Raw genomic sequence first — 16928 nt, forward strand, 5'->3', positions numbered from 1 at the left:
TATTCATGACCTTGAAAACTTGTTTATAAAAGCATATTATAATGTATCAGTAAAATGAGCTGAGAAGAGGGTTTATGAGAAAGTTCACGTGAGAAATGCAGCTATTAGCACACATGCCATTCCCCACCTTGACCCCAGCAGGAATGCGTAAATGGTGACATATGGAATGTAAGCATCTGTTGAGATGTTTCATAAATCTGCCTGGCAACGGGCATCACAGGGCCCTGGGTGAGAACAGGCCCCAGGAAGGGAGAGATGGTGAATGTCGCATCTAATTTTAGGCTACTAATCAGCCCAGAATTTGACAATCAAAAATTTCCAGATAATTCTCTTTAATCATATTGATTATTTTCTGACAAGGTGACACTTTTTCATGGGACCCACTTCAGGAATAGGTCATATGTTCATCCATCCATCCATCCACCCAGGAAATACCTATCGAGGGCCTTCAGCATGGAAGGCAGCGTACTAGGTACTGCAGGTACAGTGGAGGACAAGAGAGACACTGCCATGCCACTGCAGAACCTACTGCGTGTGGGAAAACAGATATTAAACAAATAGTAACACAAATAATTTTATAATTACAATTTGGATAACTGCTATAACAGCTTATACTCGTAGTACACTCTTCCAAACTTTCTACATGGATTATCTCCTTTAATCCTCATCATAATACTCTGCAGTAGAAGCTATTGCTAGTTTCACTTTAGAGATGAGAGAAGAAACAGAGGCATGGAGGTCTGCATGTCCTGCCCAAGGTCACACAGCTAATGAGTGGTGGGCCTAAGATAGGGAGTCAAGCAGTTGAGTCCAGGCCTCAAGTTCCTGACACTACACCGTTTTTTAGGACCTGGGTGGGGAAGGGGTGCTGATTTAGATTTGCAGGTTAAAGAAACTTTCTTTCAGTATATGATTTTAGGCCTAGCCCAAGGATAATTAGAGATTAATTGGGCACAAGAAGGTAACAAGAGTATTCCAGAATTAGGGAATGAGATGTCAAAAGGCCCTGAGGCAGAAGGAGTTGGTCTTGGAGGCCGGGGTGACTGGAGTTGGGGGCGGGAGTGGTGAAAGGTAAGGCTGGAGACGTGGGCAAGGGTTAGAGTGCGTGGGACCTTGTAAATCCTGCTGAGAATCTTGAACCATATCCTGAGCAGAGGGAGAGCTCCTGAAAGACCTGGTATTGCTCCAGACCCAACTGCTACAGCTGGGAGAAGAGAGGCGTTCTCCCCATGGAAGCGTAAGGCTGTTGCTAGGCTAGCAACTCGCCCTTCCTTCCCACTTTCTTCTGTAGGAGTAAATGGATGCTGCACACTTCCGTTCTTATCAGACCGCTGTCCTCTGGTGCAGTTAAAAGACAGCGATGTCAAGAAACAACTCATGCTTTGGACTTAATGTTTGTGTCCCGACAACAACAACAATAACAGCAACAATTCCTGTATCGAAATCCAAATCCCCAGCGTGATGGTATTAGGAGGTGGAGACTTTGGGAGGTAATTAGGTCATGAGGGCAGAGTTCTCACAGATGCGATTAGTGCCCTTATAAGAAGAGGCCAGAGAGCTAGCTTACTGTCTTTTCACTATGTGAGAAGTCAGCGGTTTGCATCCTGGAAGAAGGCTCTCATCACAACTGGACCCTGCTGGCACCCTGATCTCAGACTTCCAGCCTCCAGAACTATGAGCGATAAGTTTCTGTTGTTTATAAGCCACAGTCTATGGTAAATTGTTATAGCAGCCCAAACTGGTTAAGACAACTGGCAGATCTAAAAATTCATTCAGCACTGAGTTCTGCTTAATATTTTTTTTCTTTTTTTTCTCTTTTTCTGGCCACACCGCAACAGCTTGTGGGATCTTATTTCCCCGAGCAGGGATTGAACCCGGGCCCTGGCAGTGGAAGCTCGGAGTTCTAACCACTGGACCGCCAGGGAATTCCCAGGTCTGTTGAATATTAACCTCAGTTTACCACCGTTAATTTTGGCATTGCCCAGATGTGGGACCCCATTAAGATTTCTTTAAAAAGATTTCCTCCAAATTTCCATGCTAAAAATAGCAGCATTTCCTTAAACTCCTAAGACAGATACTCTATTATTCTGTGTATTTTTAAATCAGTACTTTCATTTATTCATTCATCAAAGATTTGCAGACCTGTTGTGTGACAGAAGTGAAAGATACAAAAGTCTGGTTCCGGGGGAGCGCTCACACCACATGATGCCATCAATCCCTGTGGCAGGCAGAATAATGGCATCCCAAAGATGTCCACCAACTAAGCCCTGGCACCTGTGCCTGTTACCTTGCATGGCAAAAGAGACTTCGTAGATGTGATTAAATTAAAGATCTTGATATGAGGAGATTATCTTGGATTGTCCAGGTGGGCCCAATGTAATCACAAGAGTCCTTTTAAAAGTGGAAGAGGGAGACGGGTGGGTCAGAGACAAAGAAAAAGATGTAAGCACAGAAGCAGAGTGAGAGTGATGCAATTCCTGGATTGGGGCCACAAACCAGGAACTGTAGGCAGCCTCTGGAAGCTGGAAAAGGCAAGGAATGGATTCTCCTAGAAAGAACCTCCAGAAAGGAATGCAATCCAGCCCACACCTTGAGTTTAGCCCAACGAGACCCATTTGGGATTTCTGATCTCCATAACTGTTAGATAAGAAATTTGTGTTGTTTAAGCCACTAAATTTGTGATAATTTGTTACACTAGGAAACCAGTACACTCCCTACTCCAGGCACGACTTGGCTCAGGACAGACATCTCTAATCCCTCACAGTTTCCCACTGGGCCCAGATGCAGCCTCATGATCTTTCTCAACCCAGCAGTCCAGGTAGTTACTCCCAATCAGTCAGTGGAATGCAACTCACTTGCCATCCCATGGGGTCTGTACAGAAATTTACACCTGACTGTGACCCCTCCGCCATTGCCCCATATGTAAATATTAATTACTTGGATATTTCTTGATAGTTCTTTTATATCTGGGTTCCTAAACTAGTTCCACCACTTAATTGCTATGTGTCCTCGGACAAATTACGTACATCTCTCTGCTTCAATTTCATCTCTAAAATAAGAGTCATAATAACGGGAGTTCCCTGGTGGTCCAGCAGTTAAGACTCTGCGCTCCCAGTGCAGGGAGCCCGGGTTCGATCCCTGGTCAGGGAACTAGATCCCGCATGCATGCTGCAACTAAGAGCACGCATGGCGCAACTAAAAGATCCCTCATGCCACAACAAAGATCCCACACGCAGCAATGAAGATCCTGATCCCGCGTGCCACAACTAAGACCCGGCACAGCCAAATAAATAAATAAATTTTTTTAAGATAAGTAAATAAAATGAGAGTAATGCTATTTATCCATAAGGTTGTGAAGATAAATGGCTCAGATATTCAAGCATTACAAATAGTGCCTGCCACATTGGGAGTGCTCAACAAATTTTAACAATGGTGATGATGATTGTTATCATTATTCCCTACAGGGGTTAACATGAGGCTTAAAAGGCCTTTTCAGTCATCCTGTCTACAGTGTGGGATATATACACTGAAAAGGCAAGAGTGGGTGCAATTTCATAGGAGCTAATTGGGGGAAGACTGAATTAGGGTGAAGATGGTCAAAATGGAAAGAAATGTGTGGACTTGAGAGATATTGCAGAGGTAAAGATATTGTGGAGGCAAGGCCTGCTGGTGAATTGCATTTAGGGGGTGAGGCTGTGCCTAGGATGACAAAGTTAGAAGCCTTATAATGCCCTGCTAAAACAGCATGAAATAAATCCCTATTTTGCTTTTCTGCTCTCATAACCCTCCATCTTTTCCTACTGTGATATCTCTTTCCTTTCTTCGCATAATAAAGAAACATCAGAAAAATAAAAGCCAGGGCCAAAAGGAGTCACCAAGTTTAGGAGTATGAACTATTTGGCAATATATAGCAAAAACAGGAGAGATCTGTCTGGATTTTGGCTTTTTGGTGCCCATATGTGAAGAAAGCATTATATTTGGGCAGAAAGAGGGGGTGTGTGACAGGAAAGGAAGAAAAATTAAATAGAATTAAGATGTCTGAATTGATTTTTAAATACATGAGTTAGCATAAGCAAATGGGTTTTATTTTTAATGCCTGTAATGAAGTTGGGCTGGGGGTGTAGGCAACAGATGGAGAAGAGGAACCAGGCCCATGGTGGCTGTGCAGGGTATGTGATGAGGCCGGGGGCTGAGTGATGTGGAAGAGGGAGGCATCCTGGAGATGGAGTCAGGAGAGATGGTTTCCAGCCTCTTGCCACCAATGCGCATTTGAGCGTGGTGCCTACCGCACAAGGATTCTATGGGATAGCGCTTGTGTTCATGGGCTCTGTAAAGTTGTAGGAAACTGTAGGGAAGGAGTCCTCAGGAGAAGCCCATCTCGCTGGCACGTGAGATGCGTCTAGCATCGCACTGGCTCCACCAGCTCAAGGGTGGCTAGAAGGAACCACCTTCCCCCAAAAAGACCTTCACGCCCTTCTGCCTTTGCCCTCCCAAAGTGACTCCCATTAAGGATGGAATGTTTCTGAGCTGGTGGGCCAGGAACTGCTGACCGGTGGAGTTTATTTCTCCATGAAACAAAACACACCCACCCCTTATTTTTCCCTTCTGCCTGAGTCTAAGACTTGGCTGTGCTCAGCAGAAGGGAGGTGGGAAAGGCACCCTTGAAACTGTAGCGAGCATTTGAGCAGACCAAATTCAATTTTGGATACACATGTCGAGGAAAGGCTGCCTTGGCTCCTGCTGTTTGTTTACTGAGGCGCGATGTGATGCTCCATTGAAAGGCCTGCTGATTTCACCTGCGCAGGTTTGATAATGATACAGCGCAGGGAGCACGAGGAAGGATGACCTTCCTGAGGATGCTTGGAAAGGCACAGCCAGGCTGCTCCACACTCACCGGGACAGTGGGCAAGAACCCGGGAGCTTCTCAGGTCCCAGCCTGGCCACAAATAAGCTACGTGGACTCTTCCCGCAGCTTTGGCTTGATCTTCCTGGTCCATAAAATAAAGGGACTGGAATAGATGACCCCTAATATCTTTTCTTTCTGATGTTTTATGATTCTGGCATTTGGAGCATTTACAGATGCTGGCAAGGAGTGCCGGCAAAGAGTGTAGGATATTTGGCCTAACCATTTGGGAGGGTAATTCAGCATTAGCTTTCAGATTTTTTGATGTATACCCTTTGGCCCAGAAGAATCAATTCTTGGGATTTATCCTCTGGGAATACTAGCATAAATACGAAAACATGGATGTTTATAACCGCAAAACATCAGAAACAACTTATGTGCCCATTAGTAGGGAAGTGGTTAAATAAATCTACTACACAACTGTTATAAAAAAAATACAGATCCATACGTCCTGAAAGGGAAAAATATCCAAAATATAATTTTAACTGAAAAAAATTAGATTGAGTAAAATATATAGCATGATTTTTCTGAAATGAAACCCAGATATGTGTAATATACATATATTGTTTAATTATACATTTATATATGTATATATGTGCATAGAGAAAAGGTCAAGAAGGTTCCACACCAAATTTACATTAGCGGTTCCCTCTAGAGCTGCACGGTCCAATATGGTAGTCACTACCCACACGTGGCTACTGAGTACTTGAAATGTGGTGCAACTGAGGAATCAGATTTTTTAAATTTATTTAATTTTAATTACTTCATATTTAACTTAAAAACTGGTACTTCATTCAGTTATTGGAAAAATTTTGAGTACGTTTGCAGCAACTTGGATATGAGTCTACTTTTTCAACTTTACGTTTTAGGAATCTCAATATAGATCAAGGTTTTTCAATGAAAATTTAGCATCCAAATTGAGAGATGTTGTAAGTGTAAAACAGATACCAGATTTAGAAGACTTGGTACAAAAAATAATGGAAAATATCTCAATAATAATTTTGTAACTCATGAATAATTTGATAATGTTGATTACATGTTGAAGTAACAGCATTTTGGGTACGTTAGGTTAAATAAAATGTATAATTAAAATTAATTTCACCTGTTCCTTTTTTACTTTTTTTAATGTGGCTACTAAAAAATTTTTAATTGTATATGTGGCTCACATTTAATTTCTATTGGACAGTGCTGCTTTGGGGAGTGGGATAGAGGAGAGGGCTAGGCTTTAACTTTTTGCTTGATATACTTTTGTATTGTTTGATTTTGTTACAGTAAGCCTCGGTAACTTTCATAATTTATAAAGAATAATAAAGAGTTTTAAAATATTAAAATTAAAAGTTAACTTCTAGGATACAGTTTGGTATATAAAGAAAATTATTGAGAAAATACTTCTAATTTGTTCCTTTGGAGTTGGAGTGTCAGGGTCTGAAATAAATATTTTGCCATCAGCTTATTAGAAAATGGAACTCTCACTGTGGTGTCTCTGGGATTTACCAGCATCTTCTAATTGCCTGACTCTTTTCTGGATGACTGCTATCCTCAGCAAGGATACCTTTGCCTGACACTCTGCCTGACAACCATCCCAGCTGTGATGGAAAAGGATTGTTTCTCTGAGAGTAGGAGTTAAGCCCAGGAGGGTTAGAAAAAAAAGAGAAATAACCCTTAAAATAATCTCCCTTCTTCTCTCCTGCTCCCTCCTCCCGTATCAAGATTTCTCAAGGCTTCGGGGATCTCGAGTTCTAGGCTGAACTTCCTACCTCACTAAATGACAAGGCCAGGATGTTAATGTTCCCCACACAGACACGTCTGCATTAAACATAAAGATGTCCGTGTTACACATAAACACGTTATGGCTGTAACAATATCACTTTCAAAGGAGCGCTAATCCGCTGAAGTCATCGAGTTAGAAAACATTTGCTTCTCCATGTCTTGTGTCTGAACTGTGTGTGAGAGAGAAAGTAGGAAGGAGGGAGGGAGGAAAGGATGGAGTAAAGAGAAAGAGAATGCACTTTGTAAAACCCTACTTTGTAAAGATAGTTTTTAAAACTATCCCTCTGGTTTCTTCCTCATTTATTATGGTGTCACTCGCTTACACTGTTTAGTCTCTGTTTAAAAAGTTGATTATAATCTTTTCTGTACAAACTTACAGATACACAGATAACCCCAATCAACATTTTGGGTATGAAGTTGTTGGGCTTGAATGGATGTCACAAGGTGACTTGGGTGGAGAAAAAAATCAGCTGTGGTTCTCATAAAGCTCAGGAAATTGATAAGTCAATGCTTCCCTAAAACCCTCTACTACCCATACCATAGCTCGTGATTCCCTAGATCATATTTGCCTAAATCATATTTGTCTTCCTTGCTAGGCACCTCTAACCCCAGCACCTAGCACAAGGTCTGGCAAATACTAAGCTCTTAATAAAAATCTGTTGATTGACAGAATGAAGAAATGAATGGACCTACCATTCAAGGGTCAGCCATTATCTAAAACATTTATAAAATTAGAGTTCCAGCTCAAAAATGAACTTGTAAAATTTTCCATCTTATTAACACTGTATTTATTAAATGCCTATTATGAGCTAAAAGCTGACTAAACAAAGCCAGCTTTTAAAAACACGCGCGCACACACACACACACACACACACACACACGGTCTCTGCCCTTGTGAAGTTTACAACCTGGGGGGGGGGGAGGCAAGGGTAAGACATAAATACACAAAATAAAAAATTACAAATGGTAATAGGTGCTCCCAAGGATACAATCAGGGATGGTGATAGAGGATAAAGGAGGGAGCTATACCAATTTAGCCAAGCCTATTTGTCTCTTCTCTGAGGAAGTGACATTTAAGCTAAAGCATGGGGGATGAGAAGGCGTCAACTATTAAACTATTAAATAAGCAAATTTGGGAAAGGGGGGTATGAGAGAGAGGGAAGAGCCTTCCATATACCCAGGAGCACTGTCTGCTGCTTGGGTGACTCACTGCCCAATGTGCTATGAAATTCAAACTTGACTTGATTCATTTGGGTTTTAGAGCCCACGCTAATCTGCGTGCCTGGCTGGGTGTCAGTGTTCACACTGCTCTGATCACAGCTGTTACCAACTGACCTGACAAGTCAGGCAGGTGAGGCGGTGGGACAAGAGGCAGAATTCCAGGTGCCCAGGAATCAGAAATGGGTAGGCTGAAAGGATTCTAGCCGTGGAAGCCCCTACATGGCAGGACTTGAAAAAGGGATCCTCAACTGATTACTCTCCAACAAAACAGAAGAGCAGCCAGGGCTGGACCGTCCTCATGCCAGATCAGCCTGTCTATCTCCAAGCCAGCAAATACACAAAGATCCATTCCAGCCTCAAACCTGACGTTCCCCTTAGTTACAATCCTGTGATTTCCAAAAAGACTATTTTCTGTTTCTATTCAGCTTATAGCAACCTGTTCTCTTAAATAGCTTCTTTATCTGGTGGGGCAATTACAGCCTGTAACTAACAGCTGCAGTTCATAAACATGAGTTTCACTGTTTGGGTCAGTAGTTCTTAGTCTTTTCTGAATGGCAACTCCCCCAGCTGATCTTGGCGTGAAGAGAGGCACCTTCCATCAGCACTCTGCTTGGTACTCGATAGTGCAGTTTACTGTTGGAGGGTTCTGTTTCCCCATTATAAAAGAGGTGACATTTTTATTAAAGTTACAAGTGCTTGCATCTAATACCAAATGTATTTCTGGATTTCGGTTTTACTAGTGATTTTAACTTTCCTCATTGAGTTTTTCCTTATATTCCAAATGGTCTACAGTAGGCATGTCTTTCTTTTATATTTAGGAAAAAATGCCCTTTCAAAAAGTAATTCATAACTATAAAAATTTTAGGAGAAAATCTGTAGGATCTAGGGCTTGACGAAGGGTTCTAAGACATGGCACCAAAAGCACAATCCATAAAAAAAAATCTATAAATTAGACTTCATCAAAGAGGATGAAAAGACAAGCTATAAACTGGGAAAAAATATTATTTGCAATGACTGCACATCGGCATCTCAGAGGATGGGAAGCCCATTTACTGAGCCCTTAGGATGTGCCAGGCCCTGGACCAAATGTTTATCAACCCATTTCGATCTCACAGCAATTCTGTCAGGCAGGAGCTGTTACTATTCCCATGTTCAAATGCAGAGGCAGAGGCTCGAAGAGTTTTAGGGTCCAATCCAAGATCCTATCACCACTGAGGGGCATGGCCATGATTCAGTCCAGACCTGTCCATCACCCAAGTTCGCCATGATCCTGGTACTTGGTAGCGTCCCTACTTGGTATCTATTTGACTTTGCCTCCATTTCCCCAACTGTAAAATGGGATTAATAATAATACCTACCTCATAAGGTTGTCGTAAAAATTAAAAACATGAATCTGTCTACGGCCTAAGAGCTATGTGCCTGGCACGTAGCAAGGGCCATGTGAGTGATCACTATTGTGATGGTGTTGTTAGTATTCTACTGACTCTCAAAAATAGGATGGAGAGACAGGAGAAAAGCAAATGACCCAAAGAGGCACCATGTCATGTTGCCTCAAGGGATTTCTCCTAGCCAAGTAACACAAGATGTACCTCCTCCAGGCTGCCGCTCCCAGCCTCAGGGCTTTCAGCAAAGTGAAACCGGCCATTTCCAAAGCCAAATTCTTCAGGATAGCATTAAGTCTTTGTCTTATCAGGAAAGGGGGGTTGGGGTGGGGGGGACAACTCTTTCCTTTAAGAGCAGCAGTGGATTTCCTCTGAAGAAACTTGCCTTTTACAAGTATTTGTTTAGGAGTATCCAGTGATCAGTGATCTTATTTTGTGTATCTCTGCTGCCACAACATACCATGGACCGTCAGCATCCTCTTTACTACAAGAAATACAGTCCTTAGTGCCTTTAAATCTAATCAGATTAGAGAAACAGTTCAGAAAATTCATCTTTAAGATTCTCTTCCTCTAGAACAACTCTAGGTACCTAAAGTTACCAAAAGATAACAAGAGGCACCACCTGCCTGACAGTGACTGGTTACAAAAGTGAAGAGCTCCAGGACTTGAGGCTTTCTTAACTCCTCCAAATTGGTCATGATTATTATGCAAATGATGGCTTCAGTCGGGGCCAGGGTTCAGTTTTCAACCCCAGTCAACAGCCCTATGAAAGACTTCTCTTTGAGAGGCCCTGAGGTTGCCTTTTGAGATGGGTGGGCCTCACAGAGCTCAGGGGGCTACAAATAGAGAACCCTCTGGGCAGAGCAGTAAGAATGTTACTGCTGGCGTAGGACCCTGTGCCAGGTTTATAGCTCGGAGTCCCTGATGCCGACTCCAGGTTATCATAGCCTTCAGGAAGGACACAGTTTACAGCTGATCTAGTTAAGGAAGGAGACCTCTCACTGGAATCCCTGAGTACAAGGAACACCTGATTTGGGGGAAAAAATCTGCCCCAGGACTGGTGTCCCAGAAGAGTCCCCTTAGAATCCCCAGGATTTTGTTTTCATCTCTATAAAGAATCCTATGTCTTTAGAATTTGGAAACTTATCTTGATATGATTTTGTCAGCATCCTTTATCCTATACACTAATAGAAGGCACGATCCTCCGTGCCACGGTCACCTTGTTGGACTCTTCATTTCATGATGAAGAAACTGAAGCCCAGAGTCAGACAGCATTATAAAAATAAAGGCCTGGAACCCAAGACTGCTGACCTCATTCCAGTTCTCTACCCTCTGAGCTACCCTGCCAAAATGACAATTTAAAGAATGACTTCCTAAACAGATTATTCCTTCTCTCTTTCACAATACCATTGGGTCGCCTCCCTGCAGATAATTCTATCCATAAGCCAATTCAAACACTCTGAAGCATGTCTCATCATGAACTAGAGCTTCTGCTGGGATGGGGAAAGAGGATTCAGCGGGGCTTTTTTGGGGGGCACGGAGGGCACTGAACTCACTAAAAGACTCAGCAGAACAATCCTGATGATTCAGAATGACTGGAGAATAGTCTTTCTGATTATCTAGTGGCTTTGCTCATATTTATGGAATGAATGAATATGTGGGACATTGAAATATAATTCCAGCAATTCTACTGAATTTAATTCAATCTTTCTTTCCCTAGTGTAAGATCATAATGAATATGGATTACCACTCTGGAGAATTCAACTGATGAAGAACAGGGGTTGGCAATCTTCCCTTTGGTGTATTTTTGGTAAATTGCTGACCCTGATGTAGAAGGTGAGGTTGACCAAGCTGGCTCCTCTCTCTCTCTCTCCTTTAAAAGTAAATCCCTCATATCGGTTTGCTTATCTTTCACTTATCCCTTTCTCATAAAAATATCTTGAGGAATGTACACACACACCCAAGTCAAGTTATTTGATCTCTGGTTGACTGGAACATAGTTACCCAATCAGTAGGACCATCACACAGAGGATATGTCTTAAACTTTTCCATTGAATTCTCAGTTAACGAGACTGAAGACCTGCCATGGGGCACTTGATTCTTTTTACTTCATTTAGGAACATGAATGCTGAAGCCAAGAGGCAGAAACCAGCCAACTGACACAACGCAACTAGACACAGAACATCTTAGTGGTGGGTTCAAGAAAAATAAGGTCAGTTAAAAAATTTTTAAATTCAATGTCCAATTACAATTTAATACATTTTTTGAGCAGGCAACAAATTAAAACACAAAGAACAGTAAGCAGAGAAACATGTCAGGTAAATTACAAAACAGAGGCTTTTCAGTGAAACTATTTTTTAACTTAGTGCTTTTCAACTCAAGATAATATTTTTAAATTTTCAAGTTATTTGTAAAGTCACAAATCAAGATTTATCTACATTCAGGTAGGTTCTGCTGGCTCATGTCCAAAAGGCTTGGTCCTCTGGGGAGAAGTATTCCTTGCTCTTTCTTCAAGTACTTATTAACACCTTTTACTTGTCAGGAATTATGCCAGGTATGGCGGCTACGAAGGACTAAGACACAACCCCCATCCTGTGGGGACTGACATGGAGACTAAATGCTCACACATTTTCTCACCCTCGCCGTCATTTTCCTTCTTATAGTGCCACCAATCTGAACTTTATAATAATCATACGGTTTCTCTACAGGGTTTCTGTACACTTGATAATGATCCTTAATTCAGTTCACCCAAGCTCTCAAAAATCCTGCTGTGCTTTCTTTTTCCTTGCTTTTTCTATATATATTTTTTAAATTTTTATTTATTTTTTATTTTTGTCTGCGTTGGGTCCTCATTGCTGCGTGCGGGCTTTCTCTAGTTGCAGCAAGTGGGGGCTACTCTGTTACAGTGCGCGATCTTCTTATTGTGGTGGCTTCTCTCCTTGTGGAGCGCAGGCTCTAGGCACGTGGGCTTCAGTAGTTGTGGCACATGGGCTCAGTAGTTGTGGCGCATGGGCTCAGTAGTTGTGGCGCACTGGCTTAGTTGCTCCATGGCATGTGGGATCTTCCTGGACCAGGGCTTGAACCTGTGTCCCCTGCATCAGCAGGTGGATTCTTAACCACTGCGCCACCAGGGAAACCCTCTTTTTCCTTTCTTTAACTTGTTTTTTTCCTGGGTTCTTTCTTCGGTGTCAGCTGTCGCTCCGACACAATGAAGAGCTAAACGGAGAAGGGTCTGATTCCCCGCACTGGGCTCACGGGTAAGGATTTTGTTATGTACTATCTTTCCCAAATTTGCTGTAGCCCATTTATCCCTAGATTATTTCCTTTCATATTAATAAACCATCATTATTATTTGCTGAAGCATTATTTGTTAATGTTAAGGGGAAAAACACAGCAGTTACCTATATCTCCACCCATAGAAATGGGGCTAAATAAACTATGGTATATCCATACAAAGGAACCCTCTCCATGCTTTAAAAAAAATGAGAGGTCTCTAAAAAAGTTGAACTCCTAAAAGCAGAGATTAAAATGGTGGTTGGAGGAAATGGGGAGATACTCATCAAGGGGTACAAAGGTTCAGTTATGCACCATGCATAAGTTCTGGAGAGCTAATGGACAGCATAGTGACTGGTTACTAATACTGTGTTGTATTCTTGAAATTTACTGAGAGAGTAGAGCTTTTTACCACATACGAAAATGTAGCTATTTAAGGTAATGGATATGTTAATTAGCTTGATTTTGGTAACCATGTCACAATGTGTGTGTGTGTATGTGTGTATATATATATATATAAATATACCAAGTCATCATGTGGAGCACCTCAAATATATACAATTCTTATTCATCAAGTATATCTCAATAAAGCTGGGGGCAGGGAATGAGAGGTCTGTGTGAGCAAGTATCTATGATACATTGTAAAGTTAAACAAATAGGCAAGTTGCAAAACTCTCTGTGTTATGAGACCCCATTTAAAAACACATATGTGGGGCTTCCCTGGTGGCACAGTGGTTGAGAATCTGCCTGCCGATGCAGGGGACACGGGTTCGAGCCCTGGTCTGGGAAGATCCCACATGCCATGGAGCAACTAGGCCCATGAGCCACAACTACTGAGCCTGCGCGTCTGGAGCTTGTGCTCCGCAACAAGAGAGGCCGTGACAGTGAGAGGCCCGCGCACCGCGATGAAGAGTGGCCCCCGCTCGCCGCAACTAGAGAAAGCCCTCACACAGAAATGAAGACCCAACACAGCCATAAATAAATAAATAAAATAAATTTAAAAAAATAAAATAAAATAAAAACACATATGTGAATCCATATGACACGCATCTGAAATACACATACATAGTATTTAAATGGAAAACATTTTAGGGGACACAGAGTACATGTCTGGGAGCTAGGGGAGTTTAGTGAGTGAGTTAGGGGAGGAGCAAACGAAAGAGGGAATGTCACTTTCTCATTCTACACTTCTCTATTATTTTGACAATGAATAGATATACTTTTGTAATAACTAAATAAATAAATAGAAAGGAGAAATGTATTATTTTCCTAGACATTTAAAAACTATATATTCTTCTAGAATCGCATAGCTGTTGAGTTTTCATTCCTTTTGATGATACACTTATCTCCTCCTTTGTAGCTTCGGGGAATTAAGGCCCCAGGTGGACCAATCTGTGCCCTTGCTTCCCTATCTGCCCCTTCTGCAGGTTCTCCAGCCCCTGGGATAATGAGCTATGCACAACTGCTTGCAGCTTCCAGGCCACCTGCCAGCTTTGTAACCATTCTGCACTTGTCTTTTGCAACCAATGTCATTTTAAATCTTCACAGTGCATCTCCTGCAGACCTCTGCAGCATTCCTGGGGTAGATAGGGTGTTAGCAATATTCCTTTGGGCTCAGCAGAATGAACAATCTGCCCTCCGTATCCGCGGATGGGAAACCTCTGGATAGCTCCAGCTGACTCTCTTCACTGTCATACGCCATTTTATATCAGGGACTTGAGCATCTGCAGATTTTGGTATCTGCGGGGGCTCCTGGAACCGATTCCCCGCAGATACTGAGGCACAACTGTATTTCATTCAGGTTTATCATACCCTGTTCCTGGAAATCTTGGTCACATCATAGATAGACTTGGCCCTGGAAAATCTATCCACCAGTCCCTGAAGGCAAGCCAGAGAGGTATTATTCTCATCTCACAGACCGGGAAACTGAGGCATCAAAGATTGACTGGGGCTGCCTAGACCACATGGCAGGTTAAAGGTGATGAGGTGTTGTGGAAAAGGTATTGGGATTAAAACCTAGCGTCCCAAGTTCAAGTTCTTGCCACATTATATTTTCTTTAAGCAAAACTTGAACTCCCTGAGCCCCAGGTTCCTTATCAGTAAAATAAGAATTATAATACTTGCCTCCCAGAGTAGTGGTATTACATGAGAGTATATACAATTGCATTTTGTAAAGTACATATTTTATATATAGATATATATATATATATATATGATAGGAGGACAACAAGCAGGAAATTATGTATGAAAAGTTAATCTTTGTGGCTGTATATCCAACTAGATTTTTGTTTGTTTAGTTTTCTTTTGCCCAAAATAGAAATTTAAAAACTTCTTTGAAGCATCTTAGAAGCCATTCCTTTACCTTGAATAGTCTTGTTCTTTAAATTCAAGTGTCTTTTTATACCCGAAGCATTTCTCCAGATGGGTTTTAAAAGGGGCACAAAAGTATCAGTTCCAGGAAGAAGGCAACAACACTCTACCAGAATGCCATGCCAAATTGCATAGCACTCTGAAAGCAGATTAAAGTTGTTTCAAATGCTTCAAAGAGAAGGAAAAATCTAATCCCCCAAGGCTTCCTTTAAATCCATATTCCTTAATTTCAGAAAATTTCCCAAGTCTTTTAAAAGGCCCAAATATCATTTTACAGTTTGGAAATAGTAATGGAGAACATTTCCCAATTTTTTAGAACGTTCTTGTTTCCTTTAAAAAGGGCTCAGTAAAGCTGGGTCTCTCTCATAAAGGAACTGGCCCAAGTGGAAGACAGCCCGCCTGGCTTGAGGGGAGTGGGTGCAGCCATCCCCAGGGCCCTGAGCCTGAAGTCTATGGCTTATGGTTACCTGCAGAATTCCTTAAAGAAGCAGAGTCGGGCATTTTCCCTGTTATTTCTGGGCAAGATTTGCATGTCTGTCATTGTGGGAAGAACGCCCAGTCTCCTCACTATGTAACACTGAAGGAAAGAAAGTTTCCAAATGAGAAGAAAAACAAGCCCCGCTGCAATAGAGGCAAGCAGGACCATTTTCACTGCTCTAGAAAAACTGCTCTTCTTAAGCCATCTTCACCCACCCAGAGAGGCAAACTGTTTTCCTGAAACACTTTTCCTGATTCTTACCTTGCTGACCTATGAAAACAGTTATAAGAGCCCCAGTTACAACGAGTATTTATTGAGATTAACATGTACCAAGCACTGTGCTAAAGGTCCCACATGCTGTATTTCATTAAATCTGCTCAGTAGCCTTGAAGCAGATACTATAATTAGCCCCATTATACAGATGAGAAAGGTGAGATCTAAAGAGATAACTAAGCAGTCAAATGACACACAGCTACTTAAGTGGTTGAGCAGGGACATAAAACCAGATCTTTCTGACTCCGAAGTCCAGGTTTAACCAGAGTAAGGCACTGCCTAAATACAGTCCCAAGGCAGTGCAGGGACGGGTCCATGTTGTACACGTCTGTTCTACCTCAACTCTGGAGTTATTTTAATTACCAATAGCTGGCCTGTGTCCCAGCTAACTGTGCTAAGTGGTTTACATGCCTGGTCTCATTTAATGCTTCCCAGAGATTTAAATGGTATAAACTACCCTGATACTTTCTGCCTCTTCTGTCAGACTCTCTTCTTTTCTCCTTTTCTCCTGTTTCTTTCTCTCTCCCTCTTCAGCTCTGAGCCATTGAGTGCTTGGGTTGCATTTTCACCTTGCCTTCAGCCTCGCTTAAAACGTAGACTGTGTAGTGAGGAGAGAGATAAGTGCATCTTTTCAGGTGCCTTCCGCTTTAGTTTGAGGGCAAGTTACAAGTGCCCGTCTGCTCTACAACTTCAGGACACCTCCCTGTGGATAGTGCCAGAACGGTGACCTCAGGCCACAGCTTGAACACCGATTGCAAGTAATCCAGCTCCAGAGGTGATAGAGTGACCTCTCTTTAAAAAGGAGATAAAAATAGCTAAGAAACAACACTTAGCTTAGTGCTCTGAAAGGTTGGCATCCTTCCAGGATAGACTTATGTACTTTTTGTACTTGGAGGAAAAAAAGAGATGGGATTTGATCCAAGAATGGTCCTCCAAACGAGAGAAATATGGAGCAAGCAGCTGGAGCAGAGTGGCCAAGTGGTACCACCAGCTGCAGGCCCATTAATTAACATTCCCTGGTATGTAGCAGCTCCAGTGACCTTGATTCTTGTTGAATTCACAGAGATAACTTTTACAGAGCCTCTACTTTTCTCACTGCAGTATATTTATCCAAGGAGTACCTTGCATATTTCCCCCCATCTCTCTGAGCAGTAAATTTATTCTAATTACAAAGAGATATAGTAAAAGCCTGATTGAACGCTTGGCAGTTTATAGAAATTTATTTCTGGGGCTTAAGGGGGGTTTTTAGAGTGTGTGA

At 42.1% G+C, this 16928-nt stretch overlaps 1 long non-coding RNA gene across 5 annotated transcripts in view; it reads left to right on the forward strand.

Moving 5' to 3' along the window:
• The window catches only part of LOC137771758 (uncharacterized), a 49418-nt gene that overhangs the window by 16859 nt on the left and 15631 nt on the right, over nucleotides 1-16928 (forward strand). For 3 of the 5 annotated variants that reach the window (XR_011075409.1, XR_011075408.1, XR_011075410.1), the window contains 2 exons: nucleotides 10997-11112; nucleotides 12469-12533. This is a non-coding gene — a long non-coding RNA (uncharacterized lncRNA). Of the gene's footprint in view, nucleotides 1-1838; nucleotides 1934-10996; nucleotides 11113-12468; nucleotides 12534-16928 lie in introns of all 5 variants that reach the window. The other 2 variants (XR_011075407.1, XR_011075406.1) reach the window with 1 other exon arrangement.

Source organism: Eschrichtius robustus, chromosome 11 (assembly GCF_028021215.1).
Source record: "Eschrichtius robustus isolate mEscRob2 chromosome 11, mEscRob2.pri, whole genome shotgun sequence".
Taxonomy (NCBI): Eukaryota; Metazoa; Chordata; class Mammalia; order Artiodactyla; family Eschrichtiidae; genus Eschrichtius; species Eschrichtius robustus.